The sequence below is a fragment of the Chrysoperla carnea genome, chromosome 4, assembly GCF_905475395.1.
Source record: "Chrysoperla carnea chromosome 4, inChrCarn1.1, whole genome shotgun sequence".
Classification (NCBI taxonomy): domain Eukaryota; kingdom Metazoa; phylum Arthropoda; class Insecta; order Neuroptera; family Chrysopidae; genus Chrysoperla; species Chrysoperla carnea.
Window position 1 is genome coordinate 16,963,709 of NC_058340.1, and position 20,697 is coordinate 16,984,405.

A 20,697-nucleotide genomic window follows, 5' to 3' on the forward strand; every position below is an offset into this window, starting at 1 on the left:
ACATTCATGAAGTTTGAACAAAATGCATCAACAAAGTTGAAAATAAGGCACAAATAATTTCAACATCAAGCCTATAATTACCTTGGCGCTCGTATTACCTTAATATAAACATAAATTTTAATTTATTCGCGTATACTATTACACTTGTTTAACAGGTATGCTGGCTCTGACTCTGTTTTAAAACGAAATCTTTTCTTTTTTAAAAATCAGATTGTTTCATCGGCCGCATCATTTGAAGAACTAGTTGAGGTACCTTTAATTCGAGACACTCAGAATTTTAAAAATCATATTGGGAATATATAATAACGTAAAGTATCCATATACAGACCAAAGAAAATTATTTTTGACAGAAAAGATTGGAACCTTGATTGCATCACAAAGAATGCTCTGAAATTTTTTATTCTATTTGGGTATTCAAAGGAAATGCTATCGTTTGACTTGAAATGTGTATTTGTTAAGTAAGTAGGAAACAGGTTATACTTAGAGACCCCAGTATTTCGATGATAAATGGCCAATAAGTATTAATTATAATTGTATTTATGACAAATATAAATTTCAATTTCACTCCTGTACACGGCTCGTTAATCATTTTTTTTATTTATTACTTCATAAAAAATATCTCCTAAAATAGGATAAAAATAAAAATATATTTTATGTTTGATTGTATGAGTTTTAAAGATTGTTATTAACTTAAAGATTGTTTGTTAATAGGTTATAGTTTTCACAAGAAAATAAAATTTGCGTGCATACTTTTTATTTGTGAATATTATACTAAAATTAAAATAATTTTTACTTTTTTGGTTTAAATGCCATTGTTTGTGCTTCAACTTAAAAGAGCTCTATCAAATCTCAGATTTCGTTTGCATTGTTGCTCGATTATTTACTAAAGCAATTTATTTAAAGTTTTCTATTAAATAATGAAAAGTCGATCCTTATAGGAGACATGGACCAATAAAAGTCCTATATTGCTCAATAATTTACTTCAGTTGTTCAACATTGAAAGAAATGTAGTATGATTATTTTCCCAATATTAATTTTACCGCACATTTCCTTCCTCTGATATCATATATCAAACAAATTGTCCTAAAATAGATAATATTTCATACAAAAAAAAAATGTTTTTTTCGATATCTTATACACCAACTGTTTAATTTATGTTTAAAGATCTATCAATTTTAATGGTAAGCCCCTTATTATAATCACTGTTCATTCATTAAAAGTAATTTGTGAAAATACATATTTTATAATTTGAAATAATTCTAAAAAGTGCTAAAAGTTTTATATACATATTCTATACATTTACAAGACATAAAACTTATTACTTACTTAGGAATAACTATGCCGTTATACATAACTATATAGTAAAAAATTATTTTAATTTGTATAAAATAATAATAATTATGACTATTAAAAGTTTTAAAACAAGTAAATATACTTATGATTTAATGTGATATTTAATATTGTTTCAAACTATTTTGTATCTATGAACTAAAACGGGCTATTTTTCGAGTTTGTCCCCCACACAGTTTTTCCTTTATAATTAAACTAAACTGAGCTTAAATAACTCATCGCTTATAGTTATTGTGCCTAGATAGAAAATATCTTAAAGCTTAACTCTTAGCTCCATAAACTTAGTTCTTATTCAATACTATTTATAAACTCAAAAAATGTACTTCAACCAAAATATTATTTTCTAATTTTGTTTTCATCAAAAAGGAGCGAGATGAATTGTTAATGAACTGAAAGAAACAATAAACTAAGGCAATAAAGATTTTTCTTTTAGAACGACTTATTGAACAGTGATAATTTATGAAGTCAGATATTTATCAGTTGAAATACTTTTTCCTCTTTAAAGATTCAATAATAGTTCTGAATAATAAGAGAATTGGAAAAAAAGGAACAAAAGACAATAATAAAGTTTACTAACAAAAACACTTTTATTGTAATGGTTTAATCAATGAATATATAAGTTTATATGTATAAGTTTATATGTTTTCATAAATACGAATCAACGAATAAAATAGAAATTCATTCTATGCTTTCGAATAGAAAAACAAAATAATAATATGATTATTATTGACAAATGAAACAAGCAAATAAAAACATTTAGAACGACCTTTCATAATAAAGACGGATAGATGATACGGTTATTCACTAGATATACAGCGTATTCCTTTTTCATTTCAAGAATGAAGGAGATTTTTCAAAAATACAGAAAAGTAGGAGGCAACTTATTTGCACAATATATATATATATATATATACAGCTGTTTATCTATATATCACTAAGATGAGAAAAGGTTCACTACTGTTTATGTAACTTGAAACCACGCACAGTTGCTGAAAATTTGTTAATAGTGTTTTTACCCGAATGCAAGGGGCTCAAAAAATTTATGAAAATGAGCTTCAATTCATCTGATTCAAAGATATAGCATTAAAAATGAACATTCACCAAATCAAAAATACTTCTCATTCAACAGCAACTTCTTTATTCAACTTGGATACAGTTTGTGTTTTAAATACTAGATATCCACAATATAACTAAATTATTCCATAGAACAATTCTAATATCAGTTTCTATCTTGAAAAATCCTGTTTGTGCTATTTTTTCCTGTTTTCTGTTCTCTATAAAGTTTAGGATGTGGTATCTCGGATATAATTTAATCTAGGAAAAAATCCTTCTAGAAACTTTTGACTTAAAGAAAATAATGCATTGAAATTTTGCTCTATACTGTACTAATATGAATGGATGAATGAATACCAAATATGACATTATTAGTTGAACATACAGTATAAAAAAAAACCAAAAAAAAAAAATAAATAAAAATAATAATAATCAACTGAGTGACCCATTTGACATAAATAAAGGAGTACGGCAAGGTGATGGGCTTTCTGGAACAATGTTCATGATTCTTTTGAACTTTATCATTAAGCATTATGACCAACGTGGCATGATATTCAATAAGTCGACACAAATATGTGCCTATGCTGATGATATTGCGCTTATTTCAAGGACCAAACATAGACTCGTCGAGGTTTTCAGAGAGCTGGAACAAAGAGCTACAGAGATCGGCCTCGTAATCAATGATGACAAAACTCAATACATGATCGCGTCAGCTAATAAAACTCAAGACCAGTAGACATTGAAATTGAAATAGAACTTTCAAGGGAATTACATCCTTCAAGTACCTTGGGAATCTGATGGATAATAATGCACAATGTTTAAAATCTATCCAAGAACGAATACAAGATGGATTAAGGGCGTATTATGCAAATATTAGTCTGCTGAAGAACAAACTCCTAAACCGCACTGCGAAAATGCAACTTTACAAGACGCTGACAGAGGTTGGTAAAGAAAGATTGAGAAGTTTCGAAAGAAAGGTCATCAGAAGGATATATGGAGGCGTCAAAGTAGGGGACGAATGGAGAATCCGATACAACTCAGAAATTGACGACATATTACAAAAACAAGATATTGTGCGTTTCATCAAGTCACGAAGATTACAGTGGTTTGGACACATTCAACGCATGGACGACTTTCGGATGCCCAAAAAAGTATTAAATGCTAAAGTGTACAACACGAGACGAGTAGGGAGACCCAAAATCAGATGGATGGACGATGTCCCGGATGATCTCAAAATCATGAACGTCGTAGGAACGGTTTCCAAGTCAAAAGATGCAAAAAGACGCAATGGAGGTCGATTATTGAGGAGGCCAAGGCCCACACAGGGTTGTAGCGCCGTTTGATTGATCGATACATATATAGATACGGAAGAATAGAAGAATCTTTCTCGAATTATTCTCGTGTCTATTCGTCAAACAGACAAGGCCTAAACATCTGGTATGGTCTAGTAATCCAATTAACATTTATATGTTTGTGAAAATTATTTTTATTACAAAAGTTGTAAAAATGGTTGCGAAAATGACGACAAATGGCACTTGAATTAGTATGTGATGGAAGAAATATGAGCAGAATTACGATTTGTTCGTACTCATATGCCAAAGGTTTAATTTTAAGAAAAAGTATGATCCCAAAAAAAGTTTGCTTTTGCTGTATGTTAAGTTCAGTATCAAAATGGATTGTATTAACAGTCGATTAAAATTTGCCATTCAATTATTTTATTCAAATGTATTTAATGTAAGTAAACACCCGATATAAGGAGAAAACAATCGACAAAATTGGTTTTATTTTCATTTCACCTATACGCGAAATTACGAACATAAACGAGTAGAAGTATTTATATACCAATTTCAAAACAAAATATCAAACAGTTTCAGCTTATATTATATATCACACAAATACACATACACACAAATAACGTTCAATGACATTGAACGTCGATAACCTTATTAGAATAACGAGACAAGAAAAAACGAAAATCGAATTGGAAACACGAATATGTATTATAAATGAAAATTACTATTATTTATTTAATAGTTTTTGCATGATTTGTATATAAATGTGATAGAAATATTTGTTCTGTTACCAATAGAATTGAGGTGATATATAGAAAGATGGTAAATGAAGAATATACTCCTCTTTAAGAAAGGTGCTATTACAAGCGAGTACACGATCTTAAATAGTTCTTTCACTTAGTGTGTTTATAATTCAGATTTATTATTTAATGTAATATGACCTAAGTGACTATAATACTTTCAACTTTTTAGTATTCTCCATAAATATTTTAGTTTTTCAAAATTTCTGTTCTTTCCTGTAAAGCCAAATAGACTGTACGTGGCACCATTTTTACCCCGAATATACAAAGGCGAGGATTATGTGTTTGATCCATATGTTTGTATGTTCATCTGTTCCTACCTAGCTTCAAAACTACCTATCATAATTTGACAAATGAGATATCGTTAGAAGCGACTTGATTGCCCGCTGGCCATAGGCTATGTTACGATACATTAAATTGAATACGTCGCCCTTTAGAGGACATAAAGCTATGATAGTGTGAAAACAAGAACATATTTTCATCTGAAATTGTTATGATAAGTAAAATCGTCATTACAGTCGAGAAACCCCTCTTCGGTCCTGTGGAAAACTGTTTAATCCTAGAGATCCCCCGACTGTAATGACGATTTTACTTATCATAACAATTTCAGATGAAAATATTTTCTTGTTTTCATACTTTTAAGAGCAAGATTCTGTAACTGTCGGGGTTTTAACATACTGTAGAGCGTTCTATTATAAGACACAGTAGAATAGTGACCTAATATACGGACATCTTCGGCTGATACTATTTATGCAGACTCCAGTGGAAAAACTTGGAACTAGCAGCCAAATTTTTTTTTTTCGAAATCCTTGGGGTATTTTGAAAAAATTTCTAAGCAATAATTGTTCACAATGTTAAAGCCTGTAAATGAGGAAAAATTTGAGTGACAGAAATCGTAAACGGTTAAGTTTGTTAAATTAATAGCCTTGTATCATATTGATTATATTGATATTCAATGACTGTAACATAATAAATACTTTTATATAAAATAAAAATTATACTCTTCTGATAAAGCGTACCACGTATTTATCATTTATACAAATGGTCATCTGTCATATTCACATACCATCATCATTCTCTATGGTCCAGCAATGCTATTGATACGACATTATCAACATGTGTGTTCATTCACTACGTTAACATTCAAAAGGTTACAGCACCAAACAATTGATATGTCCACCCCTATTATATTCACCCTTTTTACATATTATATAATATCGATTTATCTTGGATGAATGGTTTGTAATCATTTATTAGTCTGGAAAATGGTGTTTGATGTTAATTTATTTATACAACGTTAATATGAATAGACAATAATAGAATGGAAAAATTGATTTTTCAAATTCATATATAAATATATATATATGAAATTCATACATAAATGAAATAATAATTCATCTAAAGTATAAGTAATTTTTTTTTAAAGTAATAATTCAATTTTGTTATTAATTATTAATAAACAAGTGAAATTTACAAAATTTAAAAAACCCCCGACAAATTTTTCGGTTGCGAAATCCTAAAATCGCATTTGAAACATATGCAAAAAGACTCTCCATTAAATTACCTTTTTCCTTAAAATCTTTTCATAACTGCCTTCCAATTTTTTACATTTTTGAGTGTGGAACCCTAAATTCAGAAACATTCGCAAACATTCCCATTACATTACCTTTCAAACAAAACAAAAAAAAATCGGTTCATCCGTTTAGACTACGATGCCACAGACAGATAGACACGCACCCTGCGTCATGCACATAGCGGTTAAACTTATAGCACCCCTTTGTTTTAGTTCGGGAGTTAAGAGAAAGAAAATAACTACTTGTCATTAGTTGTGATGTATTTACACCTGCTGAGGCTGTGAGCTAATCGGAATCATGCTAAATTGACATTTTCAGCTTGTTTCTATGGAAAATAGAAGCTATGTTAAATTAGAATATAGTGAAACCAAGTTTAGAAAGAAGTTTATTTTTTCATTTCTTCTAGCGACGGTGTTACTAAAACGCTATGTTGACGTCATTGACCTTTTAATTTATAATTTCGAAAAGCAATTTTCAATTGTAAAATTACATGAAAAATAAATTAAAAAAATTTTATTATATTTTTGTTGAAGCATGAAACTTGTCTATTTTGCAAAGTTCAATGTACTCGCAAATGTATCTTGTGATAAAATCAAATTTTTGTCACAAGATAAATTTGCGTAAGAAAATTAAAAAACATAACAACACCAGATTTATTAAACTATTAGCCTATAATTTCCCTAATATACTAAATTTAATATTCATTGCATACATACCTTTATTATTTTTAAAACAAAAGGTTTTTCATATTTCTAGACAAGTGAAAAATAATGACTGAAACTGAAGAAAACAATCAATAATTAAAAAAATTCGTAGCGCAGAAGCTGCGTTAGCTAAGGGAATTCCCACTAAGATTGAAAAAGTAACACATTTTTCTTAAATTCGAATGTTGCATTTTTCATTTTTCATGAGTTTTTATTTCGCAAACTAAGCGTTTTGAGAAAAAATTGCAAGGGTATTTTTTTGCTTAAAATTGATGAAAAAGTACAGAAATATTTTTTATTTTGAAAAAATTAAAAACTTAGTACTTTTTGCATTCCCCACCCCTTGTTTATCGGTCGATCTCATTAACGAGCCGGCTTTTCAAATACCGAAACCCTTCTTGTTATCAAATTTCAATCAAATCGGACTTTAGAACCAAGGAACATATGAAAAATTTTTTGCAAAATTCCATCATTAGTACAAAAACAATAGCTCCATTTCCTTCGGCAATTCGCTAATAACAGCTTTTCATACCTGTCTATCTTAATTCACGTTCTATTATGTTTGTCACGCTTTTATATTATTTATTTCTATTATTCCTATTGTAATAATTATCAGGCGTATACAAGGCTACACAATCAGTTAGGAAGTTGAGTAAACAAGGAAACTACTAAACTTACAATGTGCACCAACTCTAAAAAATAAAATTTTGTAATACCAGGCATTATTCGTCTTGTTCGCTGGTAGCAATGAGCAATACCAATATTAAACCAAGACTGTGTTTGCTATCTTCGTTAAACGAACTTAATGTAATGAGCTTAGCATCTTTATCTTAATCATTGGTCTAGCAAGTCCTGTTTGGTCTTGTTTGGACTTGTAAGTATGTAAGAGCAAGATCAAAGTACATTAAGAAATATGCCAGATAGAAACAGTTAATTATAAAAGGACCAAGAACAAATATCAAGCCTAAGTGTGTAAGATAAAGACAGTTAAATAAGTCTTGTTTTGGTTTTGATACTCATTGCTGGATAAATACAACTTTCTACTATTTTCTGGATAAATACAACTTTCTTCAATTAAAATATACGCGCCGTACAAAATCATTGCATCTTACTTGAAATGCTTTTATATTCTTTGACTACACCCTTTACCATCCAATTTTTCTTGTTGTTAACCCACAAAAAAAAAAAAAAGAAAAAAAAGACAAGATACAAGATACAAGAAACAAGAAACAAAAAAGCCTCATATATTGCGAAGAAAATAAAATTGAAAACATATTGATGAGTGTCTTTTTAATCCTAATTGACCTTAAGCCAGTCTTTAAATAAATAACAGGATTAATAAGCAATTACAAAAGGTAGCGTAATTTTTGTTATATAATTTATAACAAATCAAAATTGTACAGATGTAGTCCTCAGGTAGCAGTCTAATAACACTGAGCAAATTCGTTTTTGAGATAAGTATAGTTTTTAAATATCAGATCTTGATGTTTTTAACTAGACCGTGCATTTAAAATTGGTTCATGTTTTTACCTTTTACATTTCGTTTCTATGTTATCCAATTGTTGTAAGGTTGAACTCTTAAGGTTATATTTTACTAAAAATCAGAAATTACTTCTGACTATCTGATTTTAACAGTTAATTTTACTTTATTACAAGCACCCTAAGTTGCACAATTTTGGAGATCTATTATGAAGATCGTATGCTCGCTTATTCCACCGTCCATTTGCTGATTTTTTTTTTTCAATTTTTTTATCATTTAAATTTGATAGCTAGGGGCTCGCAGAACACTCGGGGATCCTGGGCCTGGGCCTATGCATTAATCGAGCGATGCTGGTAAACTAGAACTAGTGGGTTTGATTCCAGCAAACATTCTTCCACAACTTCTTAAATGTAAGAAAGATTGTGACCTCCAATAGTCAAAACTGTAAATACATTCCTATACCGACAATGACGACGGCATTGATCGGCAAGTAAACCTACCAAACAAATATTTTAAAAATTATAACACTTTGTACATTTTACAAACCCATAAACAAATACAATGTAATATGCCATTAAAATAGAAAAACTTTATTCATTTATTTTCCACCTTGACATCAAAATTTTGTTTCCTTTTGTAAATATTGCGTTCGTTCGTTGTATGATAGTTATTCCTATACAGCGAAATTTTTTAGAAAGTTTCCACCCTGATATTTTGAAAACCGAATGATATCCCATAAAACAGAAAAAAAGTATCGGGTCGTATCGAGTCATTTTAAAGGGCGAAGGAAATTATATTATTTAGTTTTTAAAAGAAAAGTGTTTTACGAATAATATTTATTGCTTTTTCAATAAAAAATAAGAATAATATGTAAACAATTTATTTGTTGAGAATTTTACGCTTAAAATTTTCTTGTAAATAGTAATAACTAGAAAAAAGAAACTCAAAAAAAGTAAAAGGTGGCAATAGTAATAATTGAGAACTAGGAAAGAAATTTTTCAAACAAATATTAATTTTTTTCCTCAAAGAGCAAGAATCAAAAATAAGTAGTTTCATTAAAAAAAAAAAAAACAAAGGTAACAGCTGTTTCAGTTTGACCATAAAGACGTGCCCGAATTATTTTTTGTCCCTAAAAAATATAATACTCTGTTTGCATTCCCATTAAAAACGAGTCAAAACATGTTTTCAGGTTTTTTTTGTTTTTTATTCCATTTGGGTGATACGAAACATAATGGTGGGAACTGTTTAAAAAATCATTGTGTTTATTATTTTAAATACGAAAGTTTATTCGAATGTTATTTAAATGAATTCAAATTGGTTTCTTTATAGGATTTTTGTGTTGTGCCATTTATCAAAATATTAGTTTCTTTTTTTTGTAAGACAAATATTATTAAGCCAGGAATATTAATTTTATTTTATATAAAATAATTTTTGCTCTTCTATTAAAATTTATGAAAACTTAAATTTTATTCAGATATACAAAAACATTTTTATTTATTTATTAAGTGATTGTTTTGAACATTTTCCAATAATAAGAAAAAACTAATTTGAAAAAAACTTCGAAGTGAAACAGCAAGCCTCTTTGACACGTGTGCCACCTCTTCTGAAATTATAAAATTATACCTACACCCATTTCGATTAATCAAGCCTTCAAATGAAACAAAATCGCATTGCAAAAATCAATTTGGTGTCCTCGATACGATGAAGCATCGAAACAACCAGAAATATTTACGATTTACTGTTTTTAAATTTTTTTTGTGATGGGAAAACTCATTCGTAGCTTATAAGACATGGAGGAGTTCGTCAAATTGGTTAATGTTCCACAAAGTGGCAGTCAAAGGCGGGTGGACGGACGGACAACCGGAAATGGGTTCTTAAAGTGATTTTATGAACATCTTTATCAAAACAATGTTCATAGCAACAATATTTTTAAGCTTGGTACATAAGGCAATACCTTAAAACTTTTACAAACTTGGGACATAAGACAATATACCTTTATATATTTCATAAATACATCGTTGAAAAAGTACTTAAAGATCTTGAAGATCTAGTTTAAGTTCTTCTGAAGATCCTCAATGATTGTTCCTTTCCCAGCCATAATTTTGTAGCGTCAAATTTTTTTTTTTTTTTTTAGATGCTCTATTTTTTTATTTTATCGGAGATAAAACCACTATCTTATATATAGTTTAGATAAACTTTCAACGAACACTTGTTCGACTTTATTCCACATATATAATACCTGAAAACCATTTTCATAAGTTACACTTTTATTATTTTATTTTTACAATAAAATCAAGTACCCAACTATCTAGTCTCTTTACCTTACCTAATAATATTTCTACATGTATGTGTATGTATGAGCGATAAAATCGTGATGATGCATAAAATATGTGTATTTATCGTTGTTTTATCAACGTTAAATAACAAATGTTATACAATTTTCGTTGATAATACAATTTTGTGATGTTCGTAATGTATGTCTATCAGTAAATGTGTATCTCTGTAAAAATAAATATAAACATCATATAATGTATGAAAATTATAATCACGTTATTAATACAAATAAAATCAAAATACGAACACATGATTAACATAATTTTAAAATGCAAATTATGGAATTTTTTTTATGAATTATACATTTCCTACCATTAGAGAATAAAATCCTGAAAGTATGAAGAAAATTAATGAATGAAACATAATTTTGTAGAATGTTATTTTTCTATAATCGCAGCCATGACTAATATTTTCTTTTAATAAAACTGGTATACACCATTTCAAAAAACAAGTTACTTGTAATAAAATTTTACTTGGATTACTATGGTTGTACTGACCCAATTCTATATTTGTAGAAAATCAATACGCATATAAAATTAAATCATTTTAAACTATTGTATTAATTGTTTATACTCTTAATTATAATAATAGTAATAATAATAATAATAATTTATACTAAAATAATATACATTAAAATTTATGTACAGGAAATGATTGAAAATTGGTGATATTGACAGCAACAAATTAAGTGCGGGTAAAATGAACTGTTTGATGATTTGTTTGTACATATATTGACAAATTATCTGTAAACATTATTGTGTCTAAAACAACATTATTGGTTGGTATGGTTTGTTTGTGTATACGGAATTTGTATATATATGTGATTGTTTATATTGATGTATAAACAAAATCTTATATTCTTACCAGATATTACCCCATTATGCTTTATGTAAATAGAACCGCAAATATTTAAACCACAATTTGCTTAAACTAATTGAAAGTAAATATTTTATTAAAATATTTTATTTTTGTTCTATAAAGAATGTTTATTTATAAAGCATAAAAAATGTTTATTTATAAAAAATTTATTTGCATATTTCATTTATTTTTTGTTTTAATTTATGTATATTCTTATCTTGATGCTTTTTAGATAAACGAATCCCTAAAAATGCTACAAATTATTAGAAAATATTAGCAGTTATAAGAATATTTTAATTTATCCTTTTTTTTAATGCTTTCATTGGTTCTACAAGATATACCAACGTTTATCTAAGTTATCAACGACTGAAGAAATCATATGTTTTAGATCGCACACACATAAGAAAGTTCCATGAGATATTTTACCTGCCATTTGGAGGATTAGTAATGGTAGATTCGGGAGTAAAGTTAATTGAGCCTATGACTCAAGTCAAAGCTAAGATTATCAATACGTTTAATACAATTTTTTGTTCAAAATATTATGTATATTTTATAAGTTACTAACAATTACCAACCTTCTTCGTTGGACAACTTTAAAAACAAAATGTGCCACTTTATGACCTTGAATTAACCTGAAACCATTAATACCCCTTCTTGTTCGCAATTTAATGGGTTCTTACTTTTTGGTAAGTATCCTTTATTCCTCTTCTAATTATCTCGAAATAATATTCCATAAGACACACACTGGGTTTCCTTTGTCTGTCTTTTTTACTTGACATTTTCAAAAAATCTATGAAAGAAATTTAAAAAAAAATTCTAAATGATGTCGTGTTTAAATAAAATACACTTCTGCACATTCTTCGAATTTTCTAAAAAAACAACAGTTATCACATAAGAAATTAATGAAAATATCTGCTATTTTTTGCTAGGATCACAAAAAATATGCAAAAAATTTGCAAAAACAGTTGTCTTTTTTTGTATAAAAAACAATCACCTACAAAAAATATAGAGTTCCATTCGATAAAATGAAGGTGACCGCCATTTTATCTAGAACCTTTCCACCTAAAAATAAACATGAATTTGGAATTGGCCGAGGCTTTCAAATAATCAAACTTTTTGTAACAATTGTTTGAAACAATTTTTTGTATATAACTTATTTTAAAAGTTCTTATTTTTTTGCAAATGTCATGTTAAAAAAGACACCTTGAATATACCAAATTCCAAGTAAATACGTCTTGTATATTTATATTTTGGTAGTCCAGGTAATAAACTACCTGTATGCCAGAACTAATTCAAATCCGTTCAGTCGAACTTGCATGATTGAGTAACAAACATACAAACATATAGCTAGGATGTATATGTTGAAAGTGGTGGGAGCGCAAATAAATGTATACCACATACTAGAGTTAATATACTGCTTATTTTAATTGCGTTTTCACCATTTATTGACTGCTTTCGTTGAGCATTTATTTATTCTTACTTAGAAACTTGCATGCGTTTTCTATTTATTTATTCTCAGTTTGAAATAATTGTGTACGTTAGTATGAGGAATTACAGCAAACAAAGGGACAAAGTTGTGTAAACTGGAGCCAGAGACTAAATCGTAGTTTATACACAATATAGTATCTGGTAAAGGGGAGATTACAAAAGGGTAACTGACAAATGTAAATGGTTTGTATCGCCAATAATCGGTTAATGATTACTGTATAGTATATCTAATACAATTTTTATGTAATAAAGTATAAAATGTGAAAAATTTTGCTAACGTAATGTAAGTAAAATAAATAAAATAATTGATTTAATCAGTTAGTTATTAGTTTGATACCAAACATTATGATAAGTGAATTTCCTCGATAAATATTAATTTTACGTGAAAAATTATTATGAAAAAAATTTTTGAGGGCAATAAGGGAGAATAATCCCTTCAGTAAATAAAGGGAGTTTCCATTAATTTTTTTAAATTTTTGTTGTTGTTATAATAGCTCATTCATCTAACAAACAGCAGAGAAATATTATTTTTACAAAAACTGTAAAAACAATCAAGATAAAAGTCATCAAAGCTTTGTTTGTATCTCTTTCTATTGAAACAGATTTTAACATAGAGTTCATATGGCAAACATAGTATGTGATGTCAAATACTTTACTCGATCTCTCTTTCTAATATTTGTAGGTAGTAGTTTAAAATGCTTATATCATCTGTAATTCTTGGTCGGTTTGTATTTTAATTCCATTTTTTGTCTTATCTTTTACGATATTTTCAAATTTTGTTAAGAAATGCGAAAAAAAATTATGAATATTCCCTATTCTGCATATTTAAAAAGTTGTAGACTTTTGAAAATAGCAGTTGAAGAGTGAGTTAGTTGTTTAGATAAAACCAAACAAACCTTTTCAAGCTCTCATTTTTTAAATAAATTTGAGAAAACCTTCAACCATTATTCATGCAAACATTTTTCACGCAAAGTCGTAAGTATCAAACACTACCAAAATTCAAAATACGGTCAGTACTATTGTAATTGGCATTTTGAAAAAAAATCTTTTTTTTTACAAAAATGGAAAGATCGTATATAAGTTTTATAACAAATCTGTATTTATTTATTATTTTTTCATGGTAATTTTAAAGTTACAGGCAGTAAAAACGCCAAACAAACAAAATGTTCGTAAAAGATCGTGTAACGTCATAATGTTAATTATTAACTGTATACAATATGTACTATTCAATTAACATTATTCTCTTTTGAAAAGTTCTTTTAATACTGTTTGTAGCTATAAAATTATCATGAAAAAATAAAAAATTAAAACAGTTTTGAAATAAAACTTATAAATTATCCATTTTTCAAAAAAATCTGGTTCAAATTCTCAATTTATGAAGCAAAACTTTCTTCAAGTGCAGACAAGCACTACTTACTTACTTTACATACTAAATATGCTTTGAAAATTAGTTTGACCTTGGAAATAAATATTTCATAAAATTGAAGAACTATATACTGAAGATTTTGATTAATAATCACAATAAGTGACCAAACTGCACAAACAATTTATCAGATTTGTTTGAACAACTCAAAACTATTATAACTATCATTATTATCATCACTCGACAAACTATATATTATATAATATAAACTTGGGGCGTATAAATGATAATAATAATTTTGGGAGAAAACTTTTATTATAATTATTATTGTTATTATACATTAAAATACAATGGTTGTTCTATTTATTTGATATGACAATGGGTATGAAAATGGAAATTTAAAAGAACATGATGATGTGATGTTTATTGTGTATAGTAAAATTGATTGTCTTTGTTTATATAAACATTGTGTATTGTTTGTTGAAAAGACGCTTTTTCAACTCATAATCATTAGCGTTTTGCTCATATTCTCTGTTCAATTTAATGTTCAAAAGACTGTTCAATTTAATGTTTTAAGGTTGATTTTTAGTTTAAGAAAATCTTTTATACATTATGTCAAGTATATCTACCTCAAAATGTACCTTTTCAATACAAATCTTAGTATTATTTACATTTGTAGTACCAGACGCCTAGTGTAATTTTTGCAGATTTGAGTTTGTTAAAATGACATCAACCGTGTGATTAATACTTCTAGTTACTTTTTACGTACTATTAAGTAATCGCAGAAACGAAGCAATGAAGCTCAAAAAATTTGAATATTAAGTCGGATTTAAATGCGGTTTTTGGCATTCCATTTGTTAGAGCGTCAGAGAATTTTGTGACCTAAATTGATTTTTAGGAAATTAAAAATATCCAATTTGTATAAATAATATGCATTTTATAATTGAATTTTGAATTTACCGTAAATATACTAAATTCCATAATCGAAAAAAGTGCTGAAAATGGGTCCAAACTTGGAGTTTTTGAGATCGCTGAGCACGAATATTGCGTCAAAATTTTTCAAGAGATCTGGTTCCCAGGGTGCCCCGATATTTGTGTTCAGCGATCTTAAAAACTCCCGAGTAAGAAGTTTGGAATCGTTTTCGTCACTATTAATCGAATTGTGAATTTAGTATATTTATGGTTTAATTTAAATGCAATTATAAAATGTATATTATTTACGCAAACTGCAAATTTTTAATTTCTTATAAATCAATTTATATAAAAAAATAATTGACATTTATTTTATCATTAATGTATAAAGACGTTTTTTGCTAGCGTCCGACATGCGTTAATTGCCGATACGATTCACATACTACAATAAATGAAGGCTACATTTACTGTAGTTTAGGTTTTAGAAGTACAACTGACATTTACAAAATTTAAGAAACCTCCGAGAAACTTTTCGGGTGCGGAACCCTAAGTTCGTACTTGAAACATAACTAAGAACACTCCCCATTAAATTAACTTTCACACGAAACAAAAAAATTCATCAGTTCATCCGTTTAGACGCTTTGAAATCACACTCAGTGGTCAAACTTATATCACCCCTTTTTTGGTTCGGGGGTTAAAAATGTTAAACAAATGTTAATAAGTAAGATGTTAACAAGTAGTTAACATTCGTTTTACATTCTTATGTACTTTGAAACTGTATACTAGTTTGTGGCGCACATAAAACTTTACTCTAAAAATGACTGGTGAAGAAAGTTGAACGAAATTTAGCTTCTTTTTACCCGTGCATACCGAGCAGTATTAAATCGACTGCAAAAAGTATATAAGCGAAGAAAGTTTATCTTAGGACGCATAAAGAAACTGATATCGATGCAAAATTCTCAAAGCCTTATTCTGAAAATTATTCCAAGTGGCCTTGTTTTAAAGACTGTTTGGTGGTTTCGGCTATACAATCTCAGCATACTGGCAATACTGTGATAAATACGGTGTATTTCTATTACAAATTCTTCAAGGCAAACAATAAATTTTAAATGGTAGTCTATCAAAAAATGTTAATTGTTTTTACAGTGCTCGTCACACGTCACACCTTAAAGCCTGGTCATATTACATAACTGTTCTTTGCATAAAAAACATTCTCATACTTAACATGGTTTTTCACACTGCTGTCCCTTCGATAACTTTTTCAACAAATTGACAAACATTACCAATCAAATTTTGCAAGAAATATCCACAAATTTAAAAAATTGTTTATTTCTCACGACAGAAAGTTGTTTGTTCACTCAAAAAATTAATTTTCTCCCTACGAAAATGATTTTTACTATCTTCTAATGTGTCATAAACAAACAACTTTCTCTTTAAAATTTATGATGGGGATCAATTACTTGTTACACTTAAATCATAAATAAAAGCAAATTTAACGTGAAGTAAGTAAATTTTCTGTTTTCCCTCAAAGTTAATATTAAATTACACTGAAAAGTAAATTGAATACCAACGAAACATTTAATAAACTTTCAAATAAAATTAATTTGAATTAGATCTAAGGAATTATATGGTTTTAATGTCAAATTACACACAAATTCGAAAATACAACGTGGTTAAAAATTAAATTCACATTTTTAGCGGTTGTTTTCGTAGTCTTATAATAAATTTGTAATTTTGTTAGTGATGATCAACACCGTTAATAATAATAATAATAATAATAATATTTTATTCGTTCTCTTTCGATACACAATGTATACATAGAATTCGTCAAAAAAAAAAAAATCATGTAAAAAAAATAATAAAAGATAATGCGGTGATGGCCGACTTTTTGTAGACTATCCCGGTATTCACCTTAAACATCGTGGAAAACCATCAAAAACTCACGAGTAGGATAGCTGACGCCCGTAAAAGTAACAATGTCTAAAAAAATAAACATGAAATTTGTTTACCTAAAACAAAAAATAATATATTAATTAAATTTCTTTTTCCGGTGATAAAACAATCTACCGGAAAATTGTCAAGCAATTGTGCCTTGCAATTACAAATTCCCAAAGGGCTTTTACTAGGTATTTAAAATTGATTATTCCACCAACTTAAAGAATATACTTTTGGCGACATGTACAGTAAAACTCGATAAAAAAGTTTACATTTTTAAAGTGAGCCAGCTATACAGATATTGAGCTTTTTTTTTTGATCGCATGAAAGACTGGCATATATTTTTGCATATTTTAGACGGTTTACTAAAATATTTTCTTACAATAATATTAAATTGGAAGAATTCAACTTTATATCGGTATTAAAATTTTTTTTTTTTTTTATTATTTTGAAAGATACTTGCAATCAAAGTGTGCATGGTAGATACAGGCCCAAATTTTTTATGTTGAACTCACGTTAGAGATATAACTTGCTTTATTGAGTTATTTACATCAAACTCTACATGTTATCTAAAGTTAACTTTGTTTGCAGAAAGTAAGAGGAGAAAATCCAAGAGGCTTGTACTGTTTGTGCTTCTACCGAAGGTGGTAAACTTTTACTTTTTTTTACATTTCATCTACGTGTCCGAGCTATGGTAATATTTATCAATACGCGATTTTATTAAACAAATTTTTATTTAAATGGCCAATTCTATGGTTGGATTTGTGTTGTTTGATTCATAAACTTGATATTTTAATTATCATATATTAAGTACAATATGGGGTTGTAATAACCGACGTAGAATCAGTTTGACATTTTACACGATTGCCAGTTTTGGTATATTATTTTATGATAAATATTTTGTTTTTTGTAAATCATCCAGTATTCTCCTAATAATGTATCTAAGTGAAAAATTTTCTTATATACCTACATCAAAATCAACTTTTTTATACTTGTTGCAGTGACTTTAAAAGCTTAAAGGATTTTTACAACACCAAATTTTTTATATGTAGCTTTATTGTGTTTAAAAATTTACCCAAGTGTAAAGTTGGTTTATTTATTATTAAAAGATTAATTACATCTAAAGTATAATATCTTTGTGTATAAGATTAATTACGTAAATAACTCAAATTATAAAAGGATTTTAAACTAAATAAATATGCAGAAATAAGTATATTAATTTTACATTATAACTTTTATTTCAAATTTATTGTGAGAAGAAGGAGAGATTGATTCGTACAGCCGTTTAAATCGTGCCACGTCTAGATTTCATATAAAACAATCTTTTTTTCTAACCCGCTTACTTTAACGATATACGAAAATTAAAAGAAAACTATTTCAATTAAAGTTAAAACTTTAAAAAATTATTGAAAACAAACAAATCCGATGTGCACGGCTAATTAAGAATGTATGAGCACGGTAGGTAAATTTAAAAATATCTATATTTTCAATTTTGATGATGAATTATGGTATAGTTCATAATATAAGGCAAAAAGTAAGAATAACATTTTTCGATGTCTGGAGTAATTTTAAAATGTCGAAAATTGAATTTTTTTTAAAATTATTTAGCTTTCGACATTTCAAAAACCAAAAAACCAAGACAGATATGGAAAAATTTTATTCTTATTTTTCGTCTACATTCATGAAGGTATAACAAAATTCAATCAAAGTTGAAAATAAGATACAAATAATTTCAACCACAAGTCTAAACTTGCCTTGACGCTTGTACTACCTTAAGAAATTTAGCAGACCCACCGATTGTAGGCTCAATATTAATGTAACTGTGCTACATTCTGAAATTTCATCTCTTAATCTCTATGAAATAAATTGTTTAAAGTTGACTTCGATCCAAATTTAATAAAAAAAAGAACCTGATTAAAGCACCTTAAAGAACAATAATCGTTTTATTACCTACTTTATTGCAAAAGACAACTACTTATAAAATAATCGTTTACAAACATATGGAAAACAAAAAGAAAAAAATAGATTAGAATTTGTAACAAGATATTTTGCATATATTCAACAGCACAAAAACAAGAAGCTTTATTATTAAAATAACAGAGTGAAGAAACAATTAAATTATTTTTCATTAAATAAGACAACACACACACACACACACATAAGAAGCATAAACTGTTGTGTGGGTTGGTCTCGGTACTAAGTATCCTATCTGTACAACATATAACAACAAATATGGTAATTTGCTGGAACAATTCCAATTTCAATAACTACTAAATCTAAATGTTGTTACAACACAGTGTGTTTACAATTTATGAAGGAGTGTTTGTAGAATATTGGAGATGAAATTGTCTTGTATTTTACAGGCTTTTATTTAACGAGCTACTCTAATATTAACATAGCTCGGACATGTTAATGCAATATAAAAGGAAGTAAAAGTTTGCCACCTTCGGTAGAGGCACCAAGTAAAAGTACAAGCCTCTTGTATTTTTTCCTATAACTTTCTGCATTCAAGGTAAACTTTAGATAACTTATAGAGTTTGATGTAAATAACTCAATAAAGCAAGTTAGCATCACTAACGTTTAAGCCTGTTCTCTCCATGCAAACTATGATTGCAAGTATCTTTCAAAATAGTTGAAAAAAAAAATTGTAGTAACGATATAAAGTTGAACTCTCTAAAATTAGTCTTATCGTAAGATAATATTTTAGTTAACCGTCTAAAAAATGCAAAAATATATGTCTTTCATGCGATCAAAAAACTCAACATCTTTAAAAGCTCAACATTTTTATATATTTAACTGTGCAATGTTTGAACGTATGAATGTATTTTCCGATCAAATTTTCACCATTTTCAAAGTAGTTATCCTAAACCGATTGCGTTGAAATTGTGCATACACGTTAAATTTGAATAACAATGCATGGTTAGCAAAGGGACGTTATTATTAAGCCAATCAATTTTTTTTTTTTGTATTGATTTTTTCTAAAATCCATTGACAATTATCATTTCAAATGTAAAATAAAAACATTTTTCTTAATTTTTCATAAAAATTATTGATGTGCGAAAATTGTTTCGAAATCTCAGTTTCTTCTTTATGACAAAATTATATTTATGTTGAAAATTACAATTTTAATTACAAATTAAATATAATAAAACTAAAAGCAGTAGCATACAAATGTGTATACAAACAAAATTCATTCCCAACTAAAAAATGTCGACAGTGGTTTATTTACAAAAAAAGAAATAATAGAGAATTTTGATAATTCAGTTGGTCGTTTAGAATTAAATAACTATTATTCGTATATATTCCTAAATTCAGAGTTTCAGTATCTTAGCTTTACTTTTCAAATTTCACCAGCAGAATTGCATAAATAACATTATCATATTAGAACTAATTCATGTTTAAAAAGTGTAAACTTGAAAGTTTTTCAGTATTTATCTTTTTTTATCTCGAAAACTAATGATTTGACGAAAAAAACACAATAGTGTTTTGTTTAATGTCTCAAAATATAAGAAAATATTGTATAACATTTCTCTAGCCTGTTATCGTGCGTGATT